The sequence below is a fragment of the Thalassophryne amazonica genome, chromosome 2 (genome assembly GCF_902500255.1).
Source record: "Thalassophryne amazonica chromosome 2, fThaAma1.1, whole genome shotgun sequence".
NCBI lineage: Eukaryota > Metazoa > Chordata > Actinopteri > Batrachoidiformes > Batrachoididae > Thalassophryne > Thalassophryne amazonica.
The window spans coordinates 89004609-89032441 of NC_047104.1; the positions used below are offsets into that span (position 1 = coordinate 89004609).

The 27833-nt window shown below is 40.3% G+C and overlaps 2 long non-coding RNA genes across 2 annotated transcripts in view; both read right to left on the minus strand.

Moving 5' to 3' along the window:
• The window catches only part of LOC117526835, a 294238-nt gene that overhangs the window by 59857 nt on the left and 206548 nt on the right, over window positions 1-27833 (minus strand). The gene's annotated exons all lie outside the window — the stretch shown is intronic.
• Window positions 1305-9665, minus strand: LOC117526843. The gene is made up of 3 exons (XR_004565366.1): window positions 9655-9665; window positions 5088-5092; window positions 1305-1408 (listed from the first exon to the last, which is right to left on the minus strand). It is a non-coding gene; the product is annotated as an uncharacterized LOC117526843 (long non-coding RNA).

Genomic DNA, 27833 nt, shown 5'->3' on the forward strand with positions numbered 1-27833 from the left:
AAATGAAAGAAAGTCAGTTACAGCCAAATACTTCCAGAGGGTAAGACAGGTACTGAGAAGGAAGAAGGAATAATACAAATGCTCTACCGGTCATCAGATAACAAGCTGGGATAACAAGCTGGCCACAGAAGGTGATACATGCTACTGATGTCAAGACACGAAAACTTCTCACAATACATGGAGGTTTCCACTTTGCTCATATATGAGCAACGCAAGGAGTGAAGGCGAGGATTAGTGTCAGAGCCACAATCCAGGATGAGACAAGGAGCATCCATGAATACATCAAAAAGCTGGCCTCTGAGATCAGATGCTACAAGAATGCCTTAGGCAGCTGAAGACAGACAGGGTTAAGGAAAAGGAGGAGGAGATTTCATAGAAGACCAAGCCCCTCCATGGGATGTACCATTGACAGATAGAGAAAGTGGCTGACATCAAGGAGACAGCTTAAAGGACAGCACAGAGGCTGTGATCATAGCAGCACAAGAACAAGCCCTCAGCACCAGATCCATGGAGGCAGGAGTCTACCATAGCCGACAGGACCCAAGTTGCAGGCTGTGCAGATGTGCACAGTACACTGAGAGGCACAAGCAAGTGTTGGGAATCTTGGAACGTCTTCTTGGAATGTCTGTGCCGCATGTGGATTAGAATTCCCCAAGTTCCGATGGCAGATGCCACCAAAGGTGGTTGAGAACAACAGGGCTAAAGTTCTGTGGGACTTCAAATTCCAGACAGACAAGCAGCTGCTGGCCAACCAACCACATATAGTGGTGGGTGACAAGGGAAAGAGAACCACAGCTGTGATCAATGTGGCAATCCCAGCTGACAGCCACATCAGAAAGAAGAAGCACAAAATTGAGAAGTACTATGTGGTAAGTAAACGTGTGATGCTTGTTACCTGCTCACTGGAGCCCTTATTTTCACAGTTCACATGGTACTCAGGTCATGTAGCAAGCATAAGCGGCTGGTGAGGGTGGACTTTACTTAGAATCCAAACAGGCCGGTATGCACTGCATACGAGTTAAGGTATGCATTTTTTGACTTAAAATGTACCTGCAGTGTACAGCATGCAGACTCTCGATATGCCTCCCAAGAAACGAAGGGGCATTAGGTCGTAAACCCCGAAGTACTAAACGGATGAAATGTAACAGAACTGGAGAAACATCTGCAGAGACAAGAAGACCATTATATATCCCAGAGCATTGCAGTGATATGACATGCTGTCACCTTTTTATCATCATTCACTTGAGTCTCATGAATGTCACAAATTGCTCTATGAAAATTAATGATGACAACATGCATAAAATGCAATGCAACTTACTACACCTTAACTAAAGTGACATGAAATATACAATGACATGGCTAAAATTCATCTCTATTACCCGTGCGTTGAACGGGTAACACAGCTAGTCTAATATATAAGGCTGACCATGTGTTTGTGCAGTACGCTTTCAACCTAAGGGTCCCAGTGACCTCCCCCTTGGTGCCCCCAGTCACCGTACCCCGTTTGGTGTCATCTGCTTAATTGCTGTGGCTGTGCATAGCAAACACACACACACACACACACATGCACACACTCTCTGCCAGCTTTACATAGTAGATATATTTGGCATATACATAAATTAGGCTGTTTGGCTCGAGGAACTCCATAAATTTGGAGTTTGGAGGTCAAAGTCCAAGAGAGTCTTGTTTTATGGAAAAAATGTTTTGTAAGTTACCTTACTGTATAGAAATGTGTAGTGAGCTGAGGGGCAACATGCTCAGTCTGCAATCTATTTTTATATTTGCCTTTCTCCCCCCTGTTCTATTCTTACCCCAACACCAAATGTCTTTTTTCTGCTTTCTCCCTTTTCTTTAGGATATGCATTTATCGCTGCTCATCCTTCTACCCTGCTGTCCTCCCAAGCAAACTTCCTTCTCCTCATCCCTGTTCCCAATGTCACTTTCCCACCTCCTCTCTCGCTCCCCCTTTCCTCCGCTCTCATCCTCACACTGCACCTGCTTCCCTCCTGCATTCTGCTCCCTCTCCAAACGTCACCTTCCTCCTCCTCCTCCTCCTCTCTTCCTCCACTCCTATTCTCCCCCTCGTTAGCTTGATGAATGACTTCACTGCAGGGAAAGTGCTGATTTTCATCTCTCTGTCTAATTTCTGCTGGCTGTTATTAATTTCAAACACTCAGAGAAAAGCAAGTGAGTCAATAAATAAGGAAATGAACACACTTCATCCTGCCATACATCAGCTCACCAGGGCGTAGATCCTCTACGGAAGCCTGTGTGTGCCATGATGGAGTTCCACTCCTGAATCACAGCCATTTACAGTATTGGGGAATAAATATAACAGTGATCTGATATCAGGGTATCATATTAGATAATTACCATATTGGCCCAAAAATTAGCTTTGTTTTTCCTTACAAACATATCTGAGAAATACAGGGTCACATTATGATCACAGAGAAAAATTTGCATGTGATACCTCTGAGAATCATGGTTTTAAAATACAATTTATGTTTATGGTGTTGAATGGTAAGTGTGTGCATTTTAACACCACAATTATTTATCTGCAGAACTTAAGATCACTACAAGAACCAGCATAAAATATTCACTTAATACTCACTCTGCTTTGCAATTTTTTTTCAGTTCTCCCAGAAGTCCTTGTAGTTCCTGCATCAGAGTTAGGCCCTGTCCACACATACATTGGTACTTTGTTAAACTTTCCTGCATTTTGGCCTTTCACCTACCTCCGTCCCCATTTTGTCTACACTGAGTTTCTTGAAAACTCTTTCTTAGGTGAGGATTTTCACTTCACTTCAGTGTTTACTTGCCGACTAGGAAAAGAGTCTTTATCTTTTTCCAGCCTTCTGAGTGACTAACATGGCTATGTGTTGGGGTTATATTGCCAACGGTTGCTGTGGTATTCTCTTGACAGTACTTGACTGTGTCTTGCATTTTCATGTGGATTGACATTTTTAAACAGAGCTTGTGGTGATCTGATCTTTTTTTACAAAGGTGGAAAATCCCTGTTTTCATGTTTTCAAGCTTACATCCATTCCTGACGGCGCTGTGTATTCTGACGCGCGTGCGTGCGCGCACAAACACACACACACACACACACACACACACACACACACACACACACACACACCTACACACACACACAGAGCTTCTCCCGTTGTCATTGCTGTTTTCAACAATATAGCCACGCTATTCGTTATTTATCTGTTGATACCAAATACGATCTGATACTTATATTTTCCAAGATACTGCCCTTGATCAGAGGAAAAAGGCACACTCAAAAAATGTCTCTTTGGATGAACTCAGTTCAGTTATGTGCAGGATTTCCATCTAATAAATATATGTAGCCCCAACACAAATAAAACACATCAATGCAAGATAATGGAATTTAATTTAGTTGGGACTACTTATTTTTATTGGATGGAATCCAGTCCACCGAGTCAGTTTTTTGACTGTCTCAAATTACTGGATGTTCAGAAATACATTTTTATTATTATTATAATTATTACTACGACTATTATTATTAGTATTAGTATTAGTAGTAGTATGCATGGGTGGTCACTAGAGGTGGGCGGATCGATCCTAATATCGATAATATCGATACCAATGCTGGTATTGATATTGAACGATCTTCATGTAAAAAGATCAATACTCAAGCTTTTTTCTCTCCCACATGCACTGACTGCTGCACACGCAGATTCATCAAAGTCTACTCTCTGTCTGTAAGAGCAGCGCTGTGCTGTGTCACACAACACAGAGCAGCGCACTCTCCCCCCTCTGGTCTTTTGTTGTTGCGCTGTCACGTGGCTCAGCGGCACCAGCCAATTTTGTTGTGGTGTGTTAATTTTGTTATATGGTGGTTTGTCAGCCCTGTACTTCAGGAGATTTTGTTTTAAGTTGTGTTGAGTGATATTTTTAAACAAAAATGTTGATTGTGATAATAAAGTATTTTGTTGTCATGTACAATGTTTGGCAAAATTCTATCCTAGGTCTTTTGGATCCTTTGGATCTATGAAGCTTAAATATGAAAAAGTATCGGTATTGGCGATACTGGGCCTGTATTTACTTGGTATCGGATCAATACCAAAATTCCCGGTATCGCCCACCTCTAGTGGTGGCCATGTGGTCTGTGCACTTGGTTTCAGTGCAGAAGGTTCCTGGTTGAAACCCCACCCCTGCCACATTTCTCCATGTAATGTGAAGTTGCGTCAGGAAGGGCATCTGGCGTAAAACCTGTGCCAATACAACATGCAGATCCACCTTGGATTTTCTGTGGCACCTCCAACTGCAAACAAGGGAGCAGCTGAAAGGATTTACATTATTATTATTATTATGTTAATATGTATTCAAAATATATTCCATACCCTTGCCCCTCTGACTACATGCCTGTATAGTGTCTGTGAGCATGAGGGCAACTGACACAATGAGTAGAAAAAAACTTGTGTAATTATGTAGAAGGCACTGTCCGAATGATCACTAAGAATTTTAGATCAGATGTGCCATCCATCACAAGCAGATTGGTGTTTATTTGAAGTGAAGGAAAGTGAAATATGTTTTCAGAACTTGCACCACTGCAACACAGACTGAGCTCAGTCTGTCTGCAGCCAGCTTATAAACAGAGCAAGACTGTAAGTACTGTGGATGGTCTGTGTCAGTAAAATAGATGTGTTTTTTAAAGCAAAGAACAGTGTTAATATGCTTTAAATACATACAACATGGCTCTGTGGTGTGCCTGTTCCTTCTACTGGCACTGCACATTTGAAGTGGAGCACACACTTATTTGGTGACTCTTGCTTAATTTACCAAAAAAAAAAAAAAAAAAAAAATGCTCTGATTGGGCCCCAACTGATTTATTCAGGGATATCTTATGTTTGAGCCAAAATGCTTTGTTCCTGAACAAACTTTCCACACAAACGTTATACCAAGGCTGTCCTGAATATGACTGAAAATACCTGCAGCATCCTCACTCATCTGCCGGTGAAGCTATCTACATGCATAACAAGAGTGAGAAGAGATACAGCGTGAAAGAGAGGCAATGAAAAGCAGCAGCCTTACAGAGTTATTGCTCCACATTAAACACTGTCTGCATAGCGTGTGTGCAGCTCTATCGCTAAGTGCACATTACTTACAGGTCAGGCTTAATGCATCGTGCTCACACCTTAATATCAAACACAAAACATAAACCGCTTTTGTGTATGTCAAGCATGCATGATTACATGTCAGCAAAAGTTATTATTTTCTATTTTATGTGTTTAATTAAAATGAGTTAGGCTGTTTAATCAAATTACAATCGGTGTAATGCATGCCCAGATGCAGAAATTAAAGCTTGAGAAATTATCAACCTGTTTACAATGTGTTAAGACAAACAGAGAGTCCTATTAATACACGTCTGAGACACATATGCAGACACGTCGTCAGATCTGCGATCTGTTCACCGCGGCTTAACTACAAGGCTTATGTTTCCCTCGGCTCTGGCAATTATTACAATATTTGGTATCACATTAATAAACATACGGCTTCATTAGAAGCGATACTCCGGCTGTATAAATGAACTGTGAAATGGGTAATTTCCTAAACAAAGTGTTTTAATACACAGGACACTTATTGATTTTAGCTTCTTTTGGCAGTTGTTAGGTCCATGCATGAAAATGTCTGGCGCTTTAGACTGTGATAACAAATGCACTTCTGTGCAGACGTTTTAGGCTCTGTACATTTATAAGGGATTCCATAGTTGGGGTGGATGGTGGCCTGGAGAGAGGCTGGCTCTGACCAGAGTAGTTTGATTCCCTTTCAGACAGGAAATTCACTAATGTGCTCCTCCATGTTTGCATTTCAGCGCCTTGCATGGAATGACACTGATAGTGTGTGTGGGTGAATATGAGGCATCACTGTCAAGTGCACTGAGTGTCTTGAAAAGTGCTATAGAAATACAGTGCTTTTGGCATTTACTTTTAGTAAATTAATTTTAAAAAAGACAAATGTCAACTGTCAGCAAAGCAACTTAAATATATAAATAAATCAATCTTTATATGTGTAGTGGTTGGCATTTGACAACACAAAGACAGGTGTTGATGAAACTGTTTCATTCCCATATATACTGAAAGACACCACAAAAAGGCACTTATCCCATTTTTGCCACCTAAAAATATTTGGCCTTGTCTGTGACACTTCACACAGGCCAGAGTTACTAGTTTCCACACAGTGCATATGTCATTTGTACACCTGTGTCCTATAATCATGCCATAGCTGTGTTTTTGTGGGCGTTAGTCAAAAAATGAAGTGCAGTCGGGCATAAAGTTGGTGATATTATCCATCACTAGAAAACATTTTGACATTTGATCAGCAAAATCCATACCAACAGTCCAGTGCTGCATAACAAAAAAAAAAAAAAAAATGAAACCCTTAGATGTTAAATTAGTGGATTTGCCTGCAAAGTTGCATTAGTACAGTATAACTGTCATTATCACCATTTCAGGGGAAAACTAAACCAAACCAAGCAAAATAAAAAATAACACAATGCTAAAATACCCTCAGCTATATGAAAATTTTCTTCTTTATAATTTGCAGTTGTTTAATTGGAATCCCAGTGCAATACTTATATATATATATATATACACACACACACACACACACACATATATATATAATATAGTTATTTACATAAATTTTTCAGATAATATTGTCTGATGTACAATTTGTACATGTTCAATCAAGCCCCTGTCACATGATAATTTCACAAGGAGCACAATGGAAATAAGTGTTTGTTCTTTACTAGCGTGTTGTCCGTGGAGATCCACGGGATTGGGTAGTGTTTATAAATTAGGTAGCTGACATTTATAAAGGGTGGTAATAAATTAAGCATCCATCCATCCATCCATCCATCCATCCATCCATCCATCCATCCATCCATCCATCCATCCATCCATCCATTTTCTTCCGCTTTATCCGGAGTCTGGTCGCGGGGGCAGGAGCTCCAGCTCCCCCTCTAGCTGCCACCTTATCGTGGTGGGGGAGTTTGCGTACCCGGATGATCCTAGGAGCTATGTTGTCGGGGGCTTTGTGCCCCTTGTAGGGTCTCCCAAGGCAAACAGGTCCTAGGTGACAGGTCAGACTAAGGGCAGTTCAGAAGCTCCCATGACCAGTAAAAAATCAAGGACCGAGACGTTGCCCGGTATGGCGGAGCCGGGGCCCCACCCTGGAGCCAGACCTGGGGTTGGGGTTCACGCGCGAGCGCCTGGTGGTCGGGCCTTAGCCCCATGGGGCCCGGCTGGGCTCAGCCCGAAAGAGCAACATGGGCCCGCCCTCCTGTGGGTTCACCACCTGCAGAGGGGCCCATGGGGGTCGGGTGCAGAGAAGATAAATTAAGCAACGCTTGCATAATGAGTTGGCATGGCATGTGAGTCCAGAATGTTTTTTTTAGAACCTTAGACCACAACAATTTTCAGAAGTATAACTCAACCCTTTTTAGCTGTTAATTATGTAATTTTTTAATGCTAATTTATTGTCTTAATGTACTTATAAATTATTTAGGTTCTTGTTATCATATACACACTATTATTATTATTATTATTATTATTATTATATTTTCTTTTGCTTCTGTTTTGTCAATTGATTTTTAAATGGACCACAGTGGAAATAAGTGTTTTCATTTTCTTGTCATGCATGTATTTTTTACGTATTTACAATTATATTATGTACTTGCATTGAACTTACTAATTAAAATCGCTCACACACATACATGCTTTTAATAGAAAGATGACTTATCGCCCCCTGCTGGAATGGCATGTTAGTCCAGAATGTAATTATCAATGTTAGCTAATATTGGTAGTTTCTCCAAAAATATTAGTCCTATCAACATTATTTTGGCTGCGTTCATACTTGACCGAAAATACATAAGTATACTAAACGGCAAATGTCAACTGTCCTCAGTCCCACACATGCAGAGCTTTTTTGTTTGTTTGTTTGTTTCTGCATTCTGCTGCAAGGAAGTGCTTTTAATTTTTACACACCCACAAACAGTGACGGTGGCGGAAGACATCAGAAGCAATACTCTTTTCACTCATGGTAACGACAACATGACACTTAACTAAACTGTCTATACCAATTAAAATACAAAACACAATAAATCAATAACACTAACAACACTGTTAAACTAACATAAATTACAACAACATTTAAAACCAAAAAAACAAATTCCTATGGTGCATTGGAGCACAAGGTTCATTGTTTACTGGTTAGCATGCAGAGGTTTTTGTTACATCCGTCACGTCAAAGATGTAATAAAATCACCAGCATTTATATATTTATTTGTCTGCCTGTCTGTTAGCAGGATTACAGTAAAACTACTGCACAGATTCAGACAAAATTTTCACAACAGATAGATATTAGACCAGGGGTGGGGAATGAGGGCCGTTACACTGCAGATTTTCAGTGCAGCCAGTCACCTCAGCAGGTGGATTACTGATGAGCTTCTCCCTGATCATAAACACCTGATCGTCAATGAAATCACCTGCTGAGACAAATGATCATTAATGAAATCACCTGCTGAGGTGATTGGTAGCAAGAAAAACCTGCAGTGTCTCAGCCCTTCATGGCACATGATTGCCTATCCCTGTATTAGACTATGGAAGACTCCATTACATTTTAGAGGTGATCCAGATCCAGGTCTGGATTCTGGATAAATTTCACTTTATATAGGCTTTAAAGGATTACTGTTAGCAGGATTACTTCGAAGTTACTTCACAGATTCTCACCAGGTTTGAAACACAGATACATATTAAACTCCAATGAATTTGGGAGGTGATCTGGATCCAGATTCTGGATCAAGATTTCCCTTTATATAGGCTTTGTATGATTATGTCAAAACTACTTTACATATTCTCACCAAATTTGCACCACAGATAGATACTAGGGCATGGAAGACTCCACTGAATTTTGGAGGTGATCCAGATTCAGATTCTGGATCAAGTTTTCACTTTATATAGGTTTTGAAGGATTGCCTCAAAAGTACTTCACAGATTCTCACCAAATTTGCACCACAGATAGATATTAGGGCATGGAAGACTCCACTGAATTTTGGTGGACGTCAGAAAACCTCTGATTGCTCCTTTTTTCTGCATTCTGCTACAAGCAGGTACTTCTAATTTTTACACACACACAAACAGACGTGTGAAGACATCAAAAGAAATGCTCTTTTCACTCATGGTAAGGACAACATGACACTAACATGACAAACATAAGCATACCAAACGACAAATGTTAGCTATCCATGGTTTCTGTGTGATCAAAGCTGCATGCTTGCACTCACACACGCACACAGAGGCCACTTGGCTATTATAATATAGATTGTGTTATCAGTGTATTATTGACACATTCACCTCTGTATGTTTACATTGATATTGCAGAATAAACTCAATCAATCATAAACATTATTTTTTTTATACATTTTAATGGCATCTGCAGGAGGGTGTGCATGTGCGCATACATGAACTTTTGACAAGAGTGAAAGGTAGTGTTGAGTTAGTGGAAGTTAACATGCACACTGATGTCTGCAAGATGTCTCGTAAATCACTCCAGAGGTGTTATTAGGGTACACAAACAGCGTTTTAAGTTTAGAAGTGTTTACTTCTTGCTAAAGCTTTTTACATAATATACACAAAACATGTTATATTTACACATAAACAAACCAGTTTTGGAGCACCAGAGAGACCAGCCAATGACGCCACAGTGCTGCTCTACTCTGATTGGCTGTTAACCCTGCCCCTCAAAAAAAATGTACTTGAATAATTCATAGTGTAAAAATAGGAACCAAATGTGAGATTTTAACCTCTTAAAGTACCTCTTAAAATAGGTAAAAGTTAGCCATCTTTGAACTTGTCCAAGGTGTGTGTCCCAGGAATGTTCCCTGTGAATTTGAAGAGTCTGGCAGTGATAGGACTGGACTTAAACTGAGCACAGACAGATGGACAGATGGATGGACGAACTGACACAAAGCCTTCCCAATACCCGATGGCCTTATTTAATGGCCTTGGGTAAAAATGAAACAGGAGGAGGGTGAAACAAACTCATATTTTATGAGAGAGGTGTATTTATCTTTCTTGCTCACTACCTATCTGTCTCTCTCTCTCTTTCTCTCTTACACACACACACACACACACACACACACACACACACACACACACACACACACACACACACACACACACACACACACACACACACACACACACACACACACACACACACACAAATCTATGACAACTTAACAATAACACATTGCCTGTGGGGATTCATGAGCTCTAGATAGAGTAGTGTTTATAAAATAGGTAGCTGATATTTTTCAAGGGTGGATAAAAATTATGCAGTTTCCATAATGATTTGGAATGGCAAGTGAGTCCACAATGTAATTATCAACATCCATTGCTCACTGTTGTTACCTAATATCTGTAATTTCTCCAACATATTAGTCCTATCAACATTCCGTTTTGACATCCTTGACCAAAAATTCATAAGCATACCAAACGCAAATGTCAGCTTTCCCCAGTTTCTCTGTGATCTAAGCCGTACACATGCAGGCAAACATAGTAGAGAAGCTTGAATCTTCGACTGGACTGGGTTGCTTGACGCAAGGACATTTTGCTTCAAATCGCAGAAGCTTCCTCAGCTAAAATTCTTGCTCTAGTGGTCTGACTTCTGTCTTGACTCTTGTAGAGAAGAATAATCAAGAAGTCACAAAAGAGACAGACAACTGAGAGCCTACACAGAAACATGCAGGCAAACACACATAAACATACACAGAGGCCACTTAGCTTTTATTCTAATCCAATTACATTTTTTTCCACAAATCTGATTGGTTAATCGTGTGAGATTTCAGAGCGTATAATATCGGGGTAACGGTGGCAAAATATTAGACCGTTTCACATTTGGATGTCTTACTCCACGCCCTGACCAGTGTTCTGACGAGATGTCATTCCTGTCGACAGGCCAGCCCTCTGCGCAACTGCACATGTGCACGCATGCGCAATATTGTTGGGACGTGGAACTGTCGATTTATGCAACAAAACACACAATTCGACAGAACACTGGCTGCGCGCGCTGCTACGCAGATGTCATAATGGCGCTGTTAGCTGAGAGCGAGAGAAAGTCGTGTACCAACGATGCCGTAGAAATGGGTGAATTTAAGTTACCATACAAAAGTATTGATGTGGATTCTGACACAGAATTACCATTTCACATTTGATGGATTTGATGGATTTTCACATTTGATGGATTACTCCGCGCCCTGACTGCTGTTGGAGCAATGCTGCCTCACGGTAAACCTCGCCGACTGAATTGCCTACAGAAAAATAAACTGTGAAAACGATGGAATTGTATTAGAATGGGAATAACGCCCTTGTGTCTGATTTGCAGACGTTGATGCTGTTATACCGACGCAAATATCCATTTTACCAGCTCCGCGAATGCATTGCCAGTAAAACTCCTTTTTTGCTCAATTTGCGACTTTATAACTAGCATGAACAACCACAAATCATCAGACACAACAGGGTTATTCTCTAAATATATAGATGATAAATAACTAGTGCATTGACTACTTGTCACTACGTGACGGTAAATGCTACTATTGATCATAACTATTTGAAAGAGAACTAATATTATCATGTTAAAGTCTCTTTAAAATTATTTTGATTATTTTGGGATGCAATATACAAAAATTGGACACATTTATATGCTGGAACATTGTTTAAAGGAAATTGTAGTTCTTACCCAAAAATTGGACTTCATCTGTTACTACATCAAAGTCAGAACCACTGAATCACTGATCATGTGTGTTTGGCCACATCAACATACAATCTATAAAATTAAAATACAATCATTAAAAAATAGACAGGGGAAAACCAGTGTGGTTTTGTAAGTGAAAATGATAGTGTATAAATTGGGGCGAGTATTGTGCACAACTTAAAATACTGCATCATTTCAAAATGGTGAGTCACTGGATTAATAGTAGTGAATACACAGAACAGTTTTATGTATTTTTTGTGATAATGTCACAAAATGTAATATATTTTCATGATGCAGTCACCCATTGCTAACTAATTTTAGCTCTAACCTTAAACCAAACCCTAAACTTAAACCCTAATCACCCCCCATCCTTGTGTCACCGCAAATTTGATATGTCCTGATTGTTTTTGTTGTGAAAATTTACAGTATTTAGTGACAATATGATGAACCAACTTTTTGTGATGCCATCACAAACTTGGGTTGGGTTGGAATGTACCATGCCATTGGCCTTTATTTTCAACAAGTTTTGTTTATTTTTGTTTGTTTATTGCTGAAGTGCTGAAGTACACTATCATGCCATTGGTCCACCTTTTCCAAAAGAAATGGGCAATGCATTTTCCAAAAGAAAAACTTGTCAAATCAGTGGTATTTAACAGGAAAATTTCTGTGAAGGACAGAATCAAACAACTTACCTCAGTGTAGTCTATCAAGCATAGTGATCCTTCACTGTCCCTCCACCCTCTCTTAGTTAATTTCATGTGTTGTTTCTCTTTTCTTTTCGTTCTTTGAAGCCCAAAAGTGAAAATTGTATCTGGTCTATTGTTGTTGTCTGTCAGATCCATGTGGTTTCTGGGGATTCCCTTTGGACACAGATTGTAAACGAAACCACGGGACCCTGCCTTGCGTTCACATTATTCCAACATTGGGTTGAAATCGATTAGAAAAAGGATAATTACGCCAAGCGTCTATGGAATTATTTGCTATAACTTTAGTGAATGATCCTTTAAGTATCAGTTGTTCTGTTCAACAGATTTAAGGGATTTCTTTTTTGCTCAAAAAGCATCAAAATGTGTGTAACATATTGCAATCTAAGTATGTGGACTGTCAGCGGGAGTGACTAGTCAGCCTGCATGCAGTCTTGAACTGCCCGGAGTGTGTAACAACTGAGATAACTTATAAACCTTAACAGGCTTATATGAACAGATATGGCAACATAATAAGGAACCACATTCAAAGCTGTTGCTCCTTGCTGTTGTAAAGTGATGTTGCTTGTGATTATCAACACCACCCACTCTCTCAACATAGGCGGCATTATATGCCATTAAAAATATGATGAAAGTGACCTGAAAACAACCATGGAAGTAAATAAAAGTAAACACTTAAGAGAAAAAAGGAAAACCTCACTTTGAAACTACACTGCTTCACTTCAGGGAGCTTTGGCGGCTGCTGTCTCCTGTGTATTCTGACAGAAGTGGACCACTCTTATTGATATTACGACAACACTGTGCAGCAACAACAGCAGAGGCAGTTGCTCAATGTGACAAGGACATGGGTAGACCTGGGTTCGATTCATGTTACCTGTCTGTGTCCTTAGACAAAATTTAATTTGCATTGCCTAAGTCCACCCAGCTGCAAATGGGTATTGACCTTTGCTGGAGAGGGCATCTTGTCCAGCGGGAGTTACAGAATCCCATCCGCTTTACAGTACTGAATCTGAGAAAAAGCACAGGTCTGTCAGACTTACTTATTTTCTTGTTCTTTCTTCTTCTAAAACAAGCACATGGCAAATGAACAGAGTACATGCAACCCTTTTCCATGCAGCACTTGATTTTACTCTGGCATATACCATTGTTTATAATGTTATGCACAGTTGGACACTCGTCAAATGTACAGTATTTGCACCTTCTGCAAAGCTCCTTTTTGCACCCACTATTAAGATGAGGCCCATTATTCCAGTTTCAAAAGTGGCTGTATATTTTGAATTGAATTTTTATTTGACACACACACACACACACACACACACACACACACACACACACACACACACACACACACACACACACACACACACACACACACACACACACACACTCTTAAAGAATTCTCTCACAAGACCAAACAAAGAAAAACAAAAGCAAACAAAACCTCAAACAATTAAAAAAAAAAAAAAAATTCCCAGTTGTGTGCGGCCAAAAGGGTGTGGGCTGAAGCAAAGGCTTGTAAATGCCCACCCCTTTCACAAGTTGCCATATACACATACATATGCACTCATAACAGCAACTACAAACTAGAGACATTTGTCACGAAATGCCCCACGTGCAGTATTATTTTCCATGTAAAGTGCAGTAATATGTATATGTGTGGGGTAGGTATTTGATTGAACCCTCATATGTTTGATGTAAACTGGGATACACAGTGGAAAAATTGGAGATTGACATTATATTTTATTTAGAGGATGTGGTGAACAGTGACCATAAAACGTAGGTCAGGGTCACCGGCCTTTGAACCCATGCGAAGTGCTCCTCCAAGGCATGTACCCACCAAATATGAAGTTTTTGCAAGCAACAGGTGCCGAGGTACATTGTGGCAAAGGATTTGAGAGTTGTGACCATTGGTGACCTTGAAAAGTAGGTCAAGGCCACCGACCTTCAAACCCATGCGAAGTACTCCTCCAAGGCATGTACCCATCAAATATGAAGTTTCCGTGAGCAGTAGGTGCTGAGCTATGTTGCGGCAAAGGATTTGGCAGTTGTGACCATTGGTGACCTTGGAAAGTGGGTCAAGGTCACCGGCCTTCAAACCAATGCAAAGTATTCATTGCAGCAAAGGATATGACAGTTGTGACCATTGGTGACCTTCAAAAGTAGGTCAAGGTCACTAGGCTTCGAGCCCATGTGAAGTACTCCTCCAAGGCATGTACCCAACAAATATGAAATTTCTGCGAGCAATGGTTGCCGAGCAATGTTATGGCAAAGGATTTGACAGTTGTGACCATTGGTGACCTTGAAAAGTAGGTCAAGGTCACTAGCCTTCAAGCCCATGCGAAGTACTCCTCCAAGGCATGTACCCACCAAATATGAAGTTTCTGTGAGCAGTGGTTGCCGAGCAATGTTGTGGCGAAGGATTTGAGAGTTGTGACCATTGGTGACCTTGAAAAGTAGGACAAGGTCCCCGGCCTTCAAACCCATGCGAAGTATTCCTCCAAGGCAAATACCCACCAAATATGACGTTTCTGTGAGTAAAAGGTGCTGCGCTACATTGCGGCAAAGGATATCAATCAATCAATTTTATTTATATAGCGCCAAATCACAACAAACAGTTGCCCCAAGGCGCTTTATATTGTAAGGCAAATGCCATACAATATTTACAGAAAAACCCCAATGGTCAAAACGACCCCCTGTGAACAAGCACTTGGCGACAGTGGGAAGGAAAAACTCCCTTTTAACAGGAAGAAACCTCCAGCAGAACCAGGCTCAGGGAGGGGCAGTCTTCTGCTGGTACTGGTTGGGGCTGAGGGGAGAAAATCAAGAAAAAGACATGCTGTGGAAGACAGCAGAGATCAATCACTAATGATTAAATGCAGAGTGGTGCATACAGAACAAAAAGAGAAAGAAACACTCAGTGCATCATGGGAACCCCCCAGCAGTCTAAGTCTATAGCAGCATAACTGAGGGATGGTTCATGGTCACCTGATCCAGCCCTAACTATAAGCTTTAGCAAAAAGGAAAGTTTTAAGCCTAATCTTAAAAGTAGAGAGGGTTTCTGTCTCCCTGATCCGAATTGGGAGCTGGTTCCACAGGAGAGGAGCCTGAAAGCTGAAGGCTCTGCCTACCATTCTACTCTTACAAACCCTAGGAACTACAAGTAAGCCTGCAGTCTGAGAGCGAAGCGCTCTATTGGGGTGATATGGTGCTAAGAGGTCCCTAAGATAAGATGAGACATGATTATTCAAAACCTTATAAGTAAGAAGAAGAATTTTAAATTCTATTCTAGAATTAACAGGAAGCCAATAAAGAGAGGCCAATATGGGTGAAATATGCTCTCTCCTTCTAGTCCCCGTCAGTACTCTAGCTGCAGCATTTTGAATTAACTGAAGGCTTTTCAGGGAACTTTTAGGACAACCTGATAATAATGAATTACAATAGTCCAGCCTAGAGGAAATAAATGCATGAATTAGTTTTTCAGCATCACTCTGAGACAAGACCTTTCTAATTTTAGAGATATTGCGCAAATGCAAAAAACAGTCCTACATATTTGCTTAATATGCGCATTGAAGGACATATCCTGATCAAAAATGACTCCAAGATTTCTCACAGTATTACTAGAGGTCAGGGTAATGCCATCCAGAGTAAGGATCTGGTTAGACACCATGTTTCTAAGATTTGTGGGGCCAAGTACAATAACTTCAGTTTTATCTGAATTTAAAAGCAGGAAATTATAGTTCATCCATGTCTTTATGTCTGTAAGACATTCCTGCAGTTTAACTAATTGGTGTGTGTCCTCTGGCTTCATGGATAGATAAAGCTGGGTATCATCTGCGTAACAATGAGAATTTAAGCAATGCTTGCTAATAATACTGCCTAAGGGAAGCATGTATAAAGTGAATAAAATTGGTCCTAGCACAGAACCTTGTGGAACTCCATAATTAACCATAGTCTGTGAAGAAGACTCCCCATTTACATGAACAAATTGTAATCTATTAGATAAATATGATTCAAACCACCGCAGCGCCGTGCCTTTAATACCTATGGCATGCTCTAATCTCTAATAAAATTTTATGGTCAAAAGTATCAAAAGCAGCACTGAGGTCTAACAGGACAAGCACAGAGATGAGTCCACTGTCTGAGGCCATAAGAAGATCATTTGTAACCTTCAGTAATGCTGTTTCTGTACTATGATGAATTCTAAAACCTGACTGAAACTCTTCAAATAGACCATTCCTCTGCAGATGATCAGTTAGCTGTTTTACAACTACCCTTTCAAGAATTTTTGAGAGAAAAGGAAGGTTGGAGATTGGCCTATAATTAGCTAAGATAGCTGGGTCAAGTGATGGCTTTTTAAGTAGTGGTTTAATTACTGCCACCTTAAAAGCCTGTGCTACATAGCCAACTAATAAAGATAGATTGATCATATTTAAGATCAAAGCATTAATTAATGGTAGGGCTTCCTTGAGCAGCCTGGTAGGAATGGGGTCTAATAGACATGATGATGGTTTGGAGGAAGTAACTAATGAAAATAACTCAGACAGAACAATTGGAGAGAAAGAGTCTAACCAAATACCAGCATTACTGAAAGCAGCCAAAGATAACGATATGTCTTTGGGATGGTTATGAGTAATTTTTTCTCTAATAGTTAAAATTTTATTAGCAAAGTAAGTCATGAAGTCATTACTAGTTAAAGTTAAAGGAATACTCGGCTCAATAGAGCTCTGACTCTTTGTCAGCCTGGCTACAGTGCTGAAACGAAACCTGTGGTTGTTTTTATTTTCTTCAATTAGTGATGAGTAGTAAGATGTCCTAGCTTTACGGAGGGCTTTTTTATAGAGCAACAGACTCTTTTTCACAGGCTAAGTGAAGATCTTCTAAATTAGTGAGACGCCATTTCCTCTCCAGCGTACGGGTTATCTGCTTTAAGCTGCGAGTTTGTGAGTTATACCACGGAGTCAGGCACTTCTGATTTAAGGCTCTTTTTCAGAGGAGCTACAGCATCCAAAGTTGTGCTCAATGAGGATGTAAAACTATTGACAAGATAATCTATCTCACTTGCAGAGTTTAGGTAGCTACTCTGCACTGTGTTGGTATATGGCATTGGAGAACATAACAAAGAAAGAATCATATCCTTAAACCTAGTTACAGCGCTTTCCGAAAGACTTCTACTGTAATGAAACTTATTCCCCACTGCTGGGTAGTCCATTAAAGTAAATGTAAATGTTATTAAGAAATGATCAGACAGAAGGGGGTTTTCAGGGAATACTGTTAAGTCTTCAATTTCCATACCGTAAGTTAGAACAAGATCTAAAGTATGGTTAAAGTGGAGGATGGACTCATTTACATTTTGAGCGAAGCCAATTGAGTCTAATAATAGATTAAATGCAGTGTTGAGGCTGTCATTCTCAGCATCTATGTGGATGTTAAAATCGCCCACTATAATAATCTTATCTGAGCTAAGCACTAAGTCAGACAAAAGGTCTGAACATTCACAAAGAAACTCACAGTAACGACCAGGTGGACGATAGATAACAACAAATAAAACTGGTTTTTGAGACTTCCAATTTGGATGGACAAGACTAAGTGTCAAGATTTCAAATGAATTAAAGCTCTGTCTGGGTTTTTGATTAATTAATAACCTGGAGTGGAAGATTGCTGCTAATCCTCCCCCTCGGCCTGTGCTACCAGCATTCTGACAGTTAGTGTGACTCGGGGGTGTTGACTCATTTAAACTAACATATTCATCCTGCTGTAACCAGGTTTCTGTAAGGCAGAATAAATCAATATGTTGATCAATTATTATAGCATTTACTAACAGGGACTTAGAAGAGAGAGACCTAATGTTTAATAACCCACATTTAACTGTTTTAGTGTGTGGTGCAGTTGAAGGTGCTATATTATTTTTTCTTTTTGAATTTTTATGCTTAAATAGATTGTTACTGGTTGTTGGTGGTCTGGGAGCAGGCACCGTCTCTACGGGGATGGGGTATTGGGGGGATGGCACGGGGAGAGAAGCTGCAGAGAGGTGTGTAAGACTACAACTCTGCTTCCTGGTCCCAACCCTGGATAGTCACGGTTTGGAGGATTTAAGAAAATTGGCCAGATTTCTAGAAATGAGAGCTGCTCCATCCAAAGTGGGATGGATGCCGTCTCTCCTAACAAGACCAGGTTTTCCCCAGAAGCTTTGCCAATTATCTATGAAGCCCACCTCATTTTTTGGACACCACTCAGACAGCCAGCAATTCAAGGAGAACATGCGGCTAAACATGTCACTCCCAGTCTGATTGGGGAGGGGCCCAGAGAAAACTACAGAGTCCGACATTGTTTTTGCAAAGTTACACACTGATTCAATGTTAATTTTAGTGATATGGATATGACAGTTGTGACCACTGGTGACCTTCAAAAGTAGGTCAAGGTCACCGGCCTTTGAACCCATGCAAAGTACTCCTCCAAGGCCGGTACCCACCAAATATGAAGACGGACATCCGGATGCTATATGCCCTCACTCTCGGCACAAGTGCCGCGTGGGGCATAAAAAGTAAACAAGAAGATGAGCAAAAAAGCTTGCAGATTAACCAATACACCAAACATCTGAACATAGGAGAACAATTGATGCACAGATTAAACAGAAGAACAGAAACAAAAACTATTTACCTAATTTATCATACTATAATAAGCAAATTTGTTATTTTTCTAAGATCTTTTCAGGCCAGCCAGAGTATCAGATAATTTAATACTATCAGGGCAGTCATTCCAGATTTTAACCTCTTTAACAGATACACAATGACTTTTTACAGTGACTAAAATAAGCAGTATCTGTTTATTTCACTGATATATTTAATCATATTTGCTATGTAGTAGTTTTTTATATTATAAAAAAATAAAAGAAAATGAAGTACAAACATTTTTTTTTTTAATTGTAAAAACGTACAGGTGCTGTATGGTGCAGTTTTTATTATTTTTTTATGTATTATTTTTCCTTTTTTAACACATTGGTGTACTGCAGGATCAGGGTGGTGTTTTCTTTTTCTTCATCTTCATGTAATAATAATAATAATAAATATTATAATTAGGATTATTATTTTCATTACACCTGCATGATAAAAACTCTTAGTGTGCTTTCTCAATATATTTCTGTAGCTCCAGACTGATCGAAACATCTACACAGTATTTACAGTTTGCTTTCTGTTTGTCAGGCTGCTTACTGTACATCATTTACAAAGCATGTATGTTTAAAGGTGCACATTAAAACCACCAAACCATTGTGTTGAGCATTTTTATCATATATTTGGTGCAGGAATGTGGAAGGAGGAACATGTACTCTTTTTGCTTCTATTGCACTGGATGTAGGTGATAGCCACAGAGCGGAGGAGAAGAAAATGCAGCCTATATTAGCAGTAACTGCAGGGGAAGTGGAGCCCACATGTCTGCTCCACGGCTCTGTGAGCGCAGACATAACTATTGTGTTTACGAGCCTGACTTGCTCTTACTGTTAAATTATTGGGGTGGGGGCATGCTAAAGGAGGAGAAACAGAGGGAAGTAGTGTTGGGGTTGAGGGGTGAGTAAATATTTGTCCCTTTCTTTCATAGTTCTGGTTAACCCAAATGAGGAATGTTCTTTGCATTTTACAATAACAGTTAAACAGTTGGGATAGTGTCCGCCCGAGAGAATACATGTCCACAGTAACTTGATCGCAGTCTTAAGACACAGTATAGAGACAGCCAAACAGAGACAGCCAGCCTGAAGTGCAAGAGAAGCTGAGCAGCGACACACTCCTGTAAACATTTGGATGTTGACGTGATTGTTTTGGATGTTCCAGCTGTGAAATTGGTTTGTTACCTCACTCAGTGTAGCGTCTTACACTTAACCAAACTCCAGCCTCCGCTGCTGAAAAATGAGTTCCTAGTTTGCAAAAAATATATTTCAATAAAACACCAGAACCAAGATTTGCCTGTTTGCTTTAGCTTTTGTAGTTCCAAGGTGGGGAGCATGTTTGGGCTTCATTCATCTTGCCCAGGGGCCTCATGTACAAAGACTTGCGTGGATTTCCTACTAAAACATGGCGTACACCAAAACCCAGAAACTGAGGTAAGCACAAAAATATTCAGATGTATCAAAGTGTGCGTAGACATGGATCCACGCACGTTCCGTTTGTACATCCCACTGAACGTGGAAATGAACGTGGAACCAAACTCCTCCCTAGCCACGCCCCATTTAAATATGCAATTTCATGTAAACAGGCCCTTGGGGCAGGGATTCACCACGACGTCAAATCAGACAACATGAACACAAAAACAAAATTACACTATAGATGACTGGAAATTATGTGGAGACACACAGGGACAGTTTATTCAGTACGCTGTTAAACAGATTAATCATGAAACTGGAAAAATGTTTGTGGGAGCTACAGTGCATGTGTGTGTGAGGGCGACACGCAAAACAGCGTGCACACACTGATGTTAAAAAGGTGAGGCGTGCATCCGGTGACAGTGTGACCTTCACAATTTACACATGCGTTTATTGACAAATATGGAACACAGGAAGCCTGTTAAGAAGCTCTGCAGCTCACGTCGAGCAAAAATAAAAAAAAACACTTATCATAATAAGAAACACATTTGAATGCACACATGCCCAAATGTGTCAGCGCTGGTTTACGTTCGAAATAATTACATGAATACACTATTTACACACAAGAAGCTACTTAATTTCCCCTTGTGGGATTAATAAAGTTGTTTAATTGATTGAGCAGCTGTCATCGCACACCATGCCAAACACCAGCCTGATGCACATTTGCACATCACATACGATGTGAGCATGTGTGCAGTCAATAGCTCCAATTACATGGAAGCCAGCTCTTGCTGCAAATGGGGCTTTAATGTTGGAATGGGATGTATCTGGATGACTTTCGGATGATTGTGTTCCACAAAGCTGGCATGGCTCGGCTCAAGGTTGACTGGCACACCCCTGACTGATCTGCCAGATCACACTGAAATGCTCCTGTTTCCAGGTGGCGCAGCATGGTCAGCACCTGTGTGGGCACAGGCAAACTCCTGGCTCATCGCCATATTGCACTCTGGGACAGCCGTAGTTCTGCGCACAACTCCAGCAACAGTGGCCTTGATAATCCAAATCGGTTTATAAGACAATTATCATCATTTGCAAGTAAATCCTCGCATTCCGTGAATACACGCTGACATCAGATTGCACCATTTGCAAGATCCTCTGATGCTAATGCAGCAACTGTTAGGGCCATTTTACACATTACTTTGCACATGGTTTTATATCCATCTATGTAATTTCAAACACATGTGTTGCTCATCACGGTGTCACTGAAGTGCACATCACTCTGATGACTTCTTGTTTTCACACTATTAATGGTTCCCAGTGTCACCTCTACGTGTCGGCAGTGGAACAATAGCTGTAGAAACATGCGTACGCCGGCCAGGATTTTTTTGCGTGACGCACCGCACATTTCCACAGTCATTTTACTTTTGATACATTTGAACGCTGGCATGGAGACAGACGTACGCCACGTTTTTGTGCGTAAGCATGCTTTGTACATGAGGTCCCAGGTTAAACGGTCTTGTCCAAGCTTTGCCTATTTTCTCATTTATGGGTTGGTTGGGAGTTAGGTGGAGTCAGACACTGCCAAGATATTTACATTTGGAACCACTCCATGTGAGCATCAAACCAGCTTTTCACACAATCTGTGGGTGATGTCAAGAAGGGTTTGTCCAATGTCTGTGCAGTCCATGCATTTAAATCATGGCAAGACTTAATAAGTATGAGAGATCCACAGTCCTGGGGTCTAATTTATAGCATCTGCACACACACAAAATGGGACCTAAGAGATGTGCATGACAATTTGGCAAAATGTTAATACAGGTATGCAAACTGTGACCCATGCACACAAACATTTTGGAGATGGTTAAGTGAAGTCAGATCATCAGAAAAATGTGTGTGTCAGCATTCCACATAAAATTAAGTACACCAGTGAGTCATAACTCATACAGTTAATTCTGCTTAATTACACACACCACGTATAGATGTACTTTATCATAAAAAATATGTTGTTAGATGTGATAGTGAGCCAAAATTATTCCAGAGGGATTGTTCAGTTGTTACATATTTAAGCTGACTCAGTTCTTACATCACACCACTCATGGCCCATATTATGTTTGCCGCACAATTTTCATTATGAAAAATTTGATCTTGATAAGAGGAGCAGCACAGAGATGCCACAACAGCTCAAATGATTATGTGACAACTGTAGTGATAAATAATTGTCTACTTATTGTGTTATTTTGGAAATTTCATGCTGGTTCTTGTGGGCAGCTTGTTAAAGCTTCTTAAAGCTTTTTAAAGTTATGTAAATAAGTGATTGTGATGTCTAATTTAAGAAGCAACATGATGAACTATCAGAAAATGATTGTTAGGAATGGTTAGGTTCAAAATTAGTTGTGGACTCACCATCAGAACTTACTGTTTCCACTTACGGCATATATTGTTTTTGTCATTTTACTAATGTGACCACACGCAAACACTTTGATTTATTTTTGACAAAATCTTCTTTTCCTTCATGGAGTGTTTTGCACTGAGCATTTGTGCTTGAATGTGGGTGTGTAAAGGGCGAAATATGAAGCAGATTGACCTCACCACAATTCCAGATAGTGTGCAATTTATAAAGAGAACTTTGCTTGCAGGTGTGCATATAAGCAGTTTTATTAAGCCAGTTTTTGCACACTATTTTTGCTTTTTATTCATATGTATACCCATGGTTTGAATCCTATTCAATGTTTCATCAATGAGGTCCCTGACTTGCTGTCTTGTGTCTCTTTCACACACTTTCCCAGCCTCTCCAGTGAACACACACAATATCTTCACTCCTCTACAATGCTCTGATTTTTTTCCTCCACTGTGACCTGGCCATTAAAGGAGAGCGATGAGTTCACAGCTGATAGTCTCTGGTTCAGAAGAGCGGAGAGCAGTGTAGGATGACATGATCGGAAGTGGCTGCATATAGATCCTAAAAAAAAGGCACAAACAGAAAGAGAATACCGTAGTGCACTTCTCTCAGTATAAACTTCTGTCTGGTTGGATTACACTAATGACCCTTGACAAACTATAATAAGACACATGCATCTCTATGGATAGACGCCATGACCAAAGGAATGCCCTTCGTTTTCCTTTTCAGTTTGATCTTTTCTTACACTCTTGTTAGCAAACACTAAAACATCATTAGTTTCCTGTAATATTTTAAACGTAATAGGCCTTGGAAAACAAACAAAGGCATAAAGATGCAAGAAAATGCATTCTTAATAAATGCTGCAACTGTTATTAATAAGAGAGCAGTAAAAGGCGGCTGAAGGAGAGGAACAAAACATTTTCTCTGTCCCTGCGGTTGAAGTGGAATAGTTGTGGTGACGGGTAGTGACAGCTGAGGGAATGATGGAGCGAGAAGGGAGTATCGCTCCAAAATCCCCCTGAAACAGAGAGGAGGAATGAGTAATTTAGGACAAACAGAGCCGCTGTCAGACGGTCTGCCTGTGTTCCCTTTTCAACCATTCCATGTGTAAAAGTATTTAATCGCTCTTACTCTCTTTTAGTAAAAAATACTGTACAAAACTTAAAACAAAACCAGACAATACATCAAGTATGGCATAAAGTAAGTAGAATTGATTTTTAAATACTTCAGTTTGTGCTGAAAACACTTTACAGTCTTTCTTTTTGTGCAAAGAATCTACTCTTTCTGTGAGATTTTGTGTATTATTTAGTGTTTCATGATCAATATGTTAGTACTGTATGTCCACGGTTTAGAGGTTGTGTTGTTGACACTGCACAGATGACTGAACACGTATAACTGCAACACAACAACGATATCATATGTTCCTCCTGCACCTACCAATGATGTCACTTCCTGTTGTGCTTCTGTGACTTCTGCACAAACTACAACCACCAAATACTTGATCACATCAGTCAGTGCATAGCCTGCTCATGATCAATCCAAAAAACACTTAAGGGTGCTTTCACACTGATACTATTTTATCTCTTTTATTAAGCTTGTGGTCTATTTAGTTGAATAATTTGTTTTGTTTGTCCCTATAGATTCCTTGCAGTCACGTGACCTGGCCACGTCACATTGCTATGTTGCCAGTCATGTGCAGAGCTTCCAGGATTATTTACACGAGAAACAATGTCCATACTGCAAAGTGTGGGACAAGCTTAGATAAATTCATCGTGTCTGAACCTGATAGTGGAGTAATTGAACATACCAGGCATCTTTCTAGTGCTGAATTACAGCGGTACAAAGAGAAAATTGCCATTTTGGCCGCTTGTACACACACCGGACATGTTATTTTTTTTGTTGACTGCACCTGCAGTGACATTATTATCACCACACATGTAAGTACACTCAGGACTTAATAAGTTAATTGAGGGTTACAGACTTACATATTTATAATAGTATTTAGTGATCATGTTCATCATTAACTTTTTTAATTTTGTGTACGCTGCTGTGAGATTGTGGAGGAAAACTCAGCCAAGTCTTACTTTGTTCTTTTTTGTTTTTTTAAACGAGGTCACGATCGTGGCTTCCATAATGAAATGAGAAATATTTTCATGATGCAGATTTTTTTATTATTATTATTTTACTATTTCTAAACCTACCCATAGTGATAATGTTTGTCATTAACTTTACTGAATTTTACGTACTGCTGTGGGATTTTGCAGAAAAACTCAGCCGAGTCTCACTTTTTTTTTTCTTGGTCCCACTGTGGCTTCTGTAACGAAATGAGTGAAATTTTCATGACACATTTATAAAATTTATTTTACTATTTCTAACCCTACCCTTAGTGATAATGTTCACCATTAATTTTATTGAATTTTGTGTATGCTGCAGTGGGATTGTGGGGCAAAACCCAGCCCTCTGTGTCCACTAGAATCCTGTAGATTGTCCTCCTGTCCACATCCATTGTGACAGTGAACTGCACAACAAGTCTGTGGCATGGAGAAAAAACAGGGAAAAACAGAGGAAAGAGGACTTGGGGTGTCAAGCCAAGTGTATTGTGACCGGCTAAACTTGACCTTCGGTTATGCATGGCACCCCCTGTACGTGACCTGTGACGTCATGTGCAAAACCTCTACATGTATTGAGTCCACGAGGCCCATTGTTGCTGGTGCTTTTCTGTGGATTCCTGTAGCATCAAGCGGATGAGAGTCCATGACTCCCCCTAGACACACGTATGACACAGGTTACTTCTCCAACCGGTTCCCATTTACAGTTGGGTGGACTGAGACAATGCAGATGAAGTGTGTGGTCCAAGGATCCAGACAGGTAGCACGAGCAGGATTTGAACCCAAGACTGCAGTTACACAGCACTTTTCTATCTCAATCGGAAGCTCAAAGTGCTTTACAATGATGCCTCACATTCACACACACCAATACCAGAGTGCAGCCATGCAAGGCTCTAAGCTGTACAGCAGAAGCACCTGGGGGATTAAGGACCTTGCTCAAGGGGCCTTTGTGATTTACTGTAATGGCAGGGTCTTGAACCAAGGATCCTCTGGTCTCAAGCCCATCTTTTAACCACTGGACCATCACCTCCCCCTCCTCTCCCATAGGTCTACTTATTGACAGGCCAGTTCCTTATCCACTTAGCTACCTGCTTTACTCCATCATTTGTTTGTGGAGCTGAAAAATGTATCTGAACTCTGGCACCAACCAAATAAGTGAACTACATTCTGCTTGAAGAAGTGGGAGTCGGTCCGATTCCAGGTTGATCATAGCAAGGTTCACTTATCGTGACAACACCAGACAAACTAACAGGCCAATTTTTCATTCAAAATGCAACTGCTGCTCTTTGTGAAGGTTATTTTCTTACTAAATGACACTGCAGAATGTGTGGCAATGGTGGGGATGTGGTGCATCACGTAAAACCACCCGCTGAAGTAACTGGTTACAATGAACCCCTGCACTATTTGGGCCCTTTATGCAACAGTATTGGGCACCCAAAAACTACGGAATTGATGATTTTCTTGGTGAACCGCTCAGAACCCGAAAGGTGATTTAGGGTTAAAAAAAGACAACAAAACAAAGACATATTAGATTGACCTTCTACAAATATGTTCCATAAATTTATCTCTGCATGAGCCAGTCCATAACACAAACTAATCCCGGTTTCTAATCCCCATTTCTGAAGTCCCACTTCAGTTCTGTTTGTCATATCTTGAAATCAAGCACAGATGCTTAATCTCAGCATTGGTCACTACATTCTAACTTTTCATCGCCATCCTACCTCAAGTCAAAAAGTTATTGAATTTTAACCAGTTGCCTTCACTTTGCACTGAGCTCATGCATATTTTCTCCTGCCAGATATGTAATGTAGGAATTCTTTTATTAACTCTCTCGACACTCGGCAGTCATAATGATTTCACAAATAAGTATCGCTCGTGGTTCCGTGTGGGTCAAATTTAGACATACGTCAAACATATACGCCATTCAGGGACGAGCAATACTGACTCTCATTTACGTCCCCCATCTTTTGATAGTATCTGTAATAGACCTTTCTCCCAGCAGCCCACTGCGACATTCACCTGTTTTAATGAGATGTCTGTGTGGCTGTGGGTATGTCGGTATGAGCGCGCACGCTTCAGAAAGAAAGATGTTGGCGATCCTAGTGGCCCTGTTTATCTCCACCCTTGTGTTAGAGTAGAGGGAGGTCAGAGGCAGGTCCGCTTGTATCCGTCTCCATTCCCACGGCTGCTGTCTCAGAGGCACAGTGGTCACGAGAGGATGAAAAGACTATGGATTTTTTTTTTTCTCCTCCTCCTCCCTGCACTTGGCTGAGCAGTAAGATTAGACAGAAAATGAGCACATCCTGGCACATTCAAATCATCCTTCAGACCAACGCTGTACAATCTCACCTGAGCTCTTTGGTTTATGGTGTACAAGTGTGTGCACAATTCGACTGACACAAGGTTTGTCGGTTTAGTTTTCCAGTTCAAAGCATGACATAGCTTCTGGGTGTTAAACATACACTAAAAAAATGGCTCATTAGATGAACTCAAATCAATTATGTGTAGGATTTCCATCAAATAACTATATATGTAGTCCCAACTAAATTAAATTAAATTAACTTCCATGGATGTGCTTTTTTTGAGTTGGGGCTACATATATTTATTAGATGGAAATCCAATACAATGAGTGAGTTTTTTGAGGGCAGTAGCCTGTGAACTTTGTATCTCGTTGGATAAGCAGATAAAGCCAGGTCCATATGAAACTTTGTATCTCCTACAGTGATACAAAGTTTGTAATTGTGCCTCTGTACATACCACAGTGG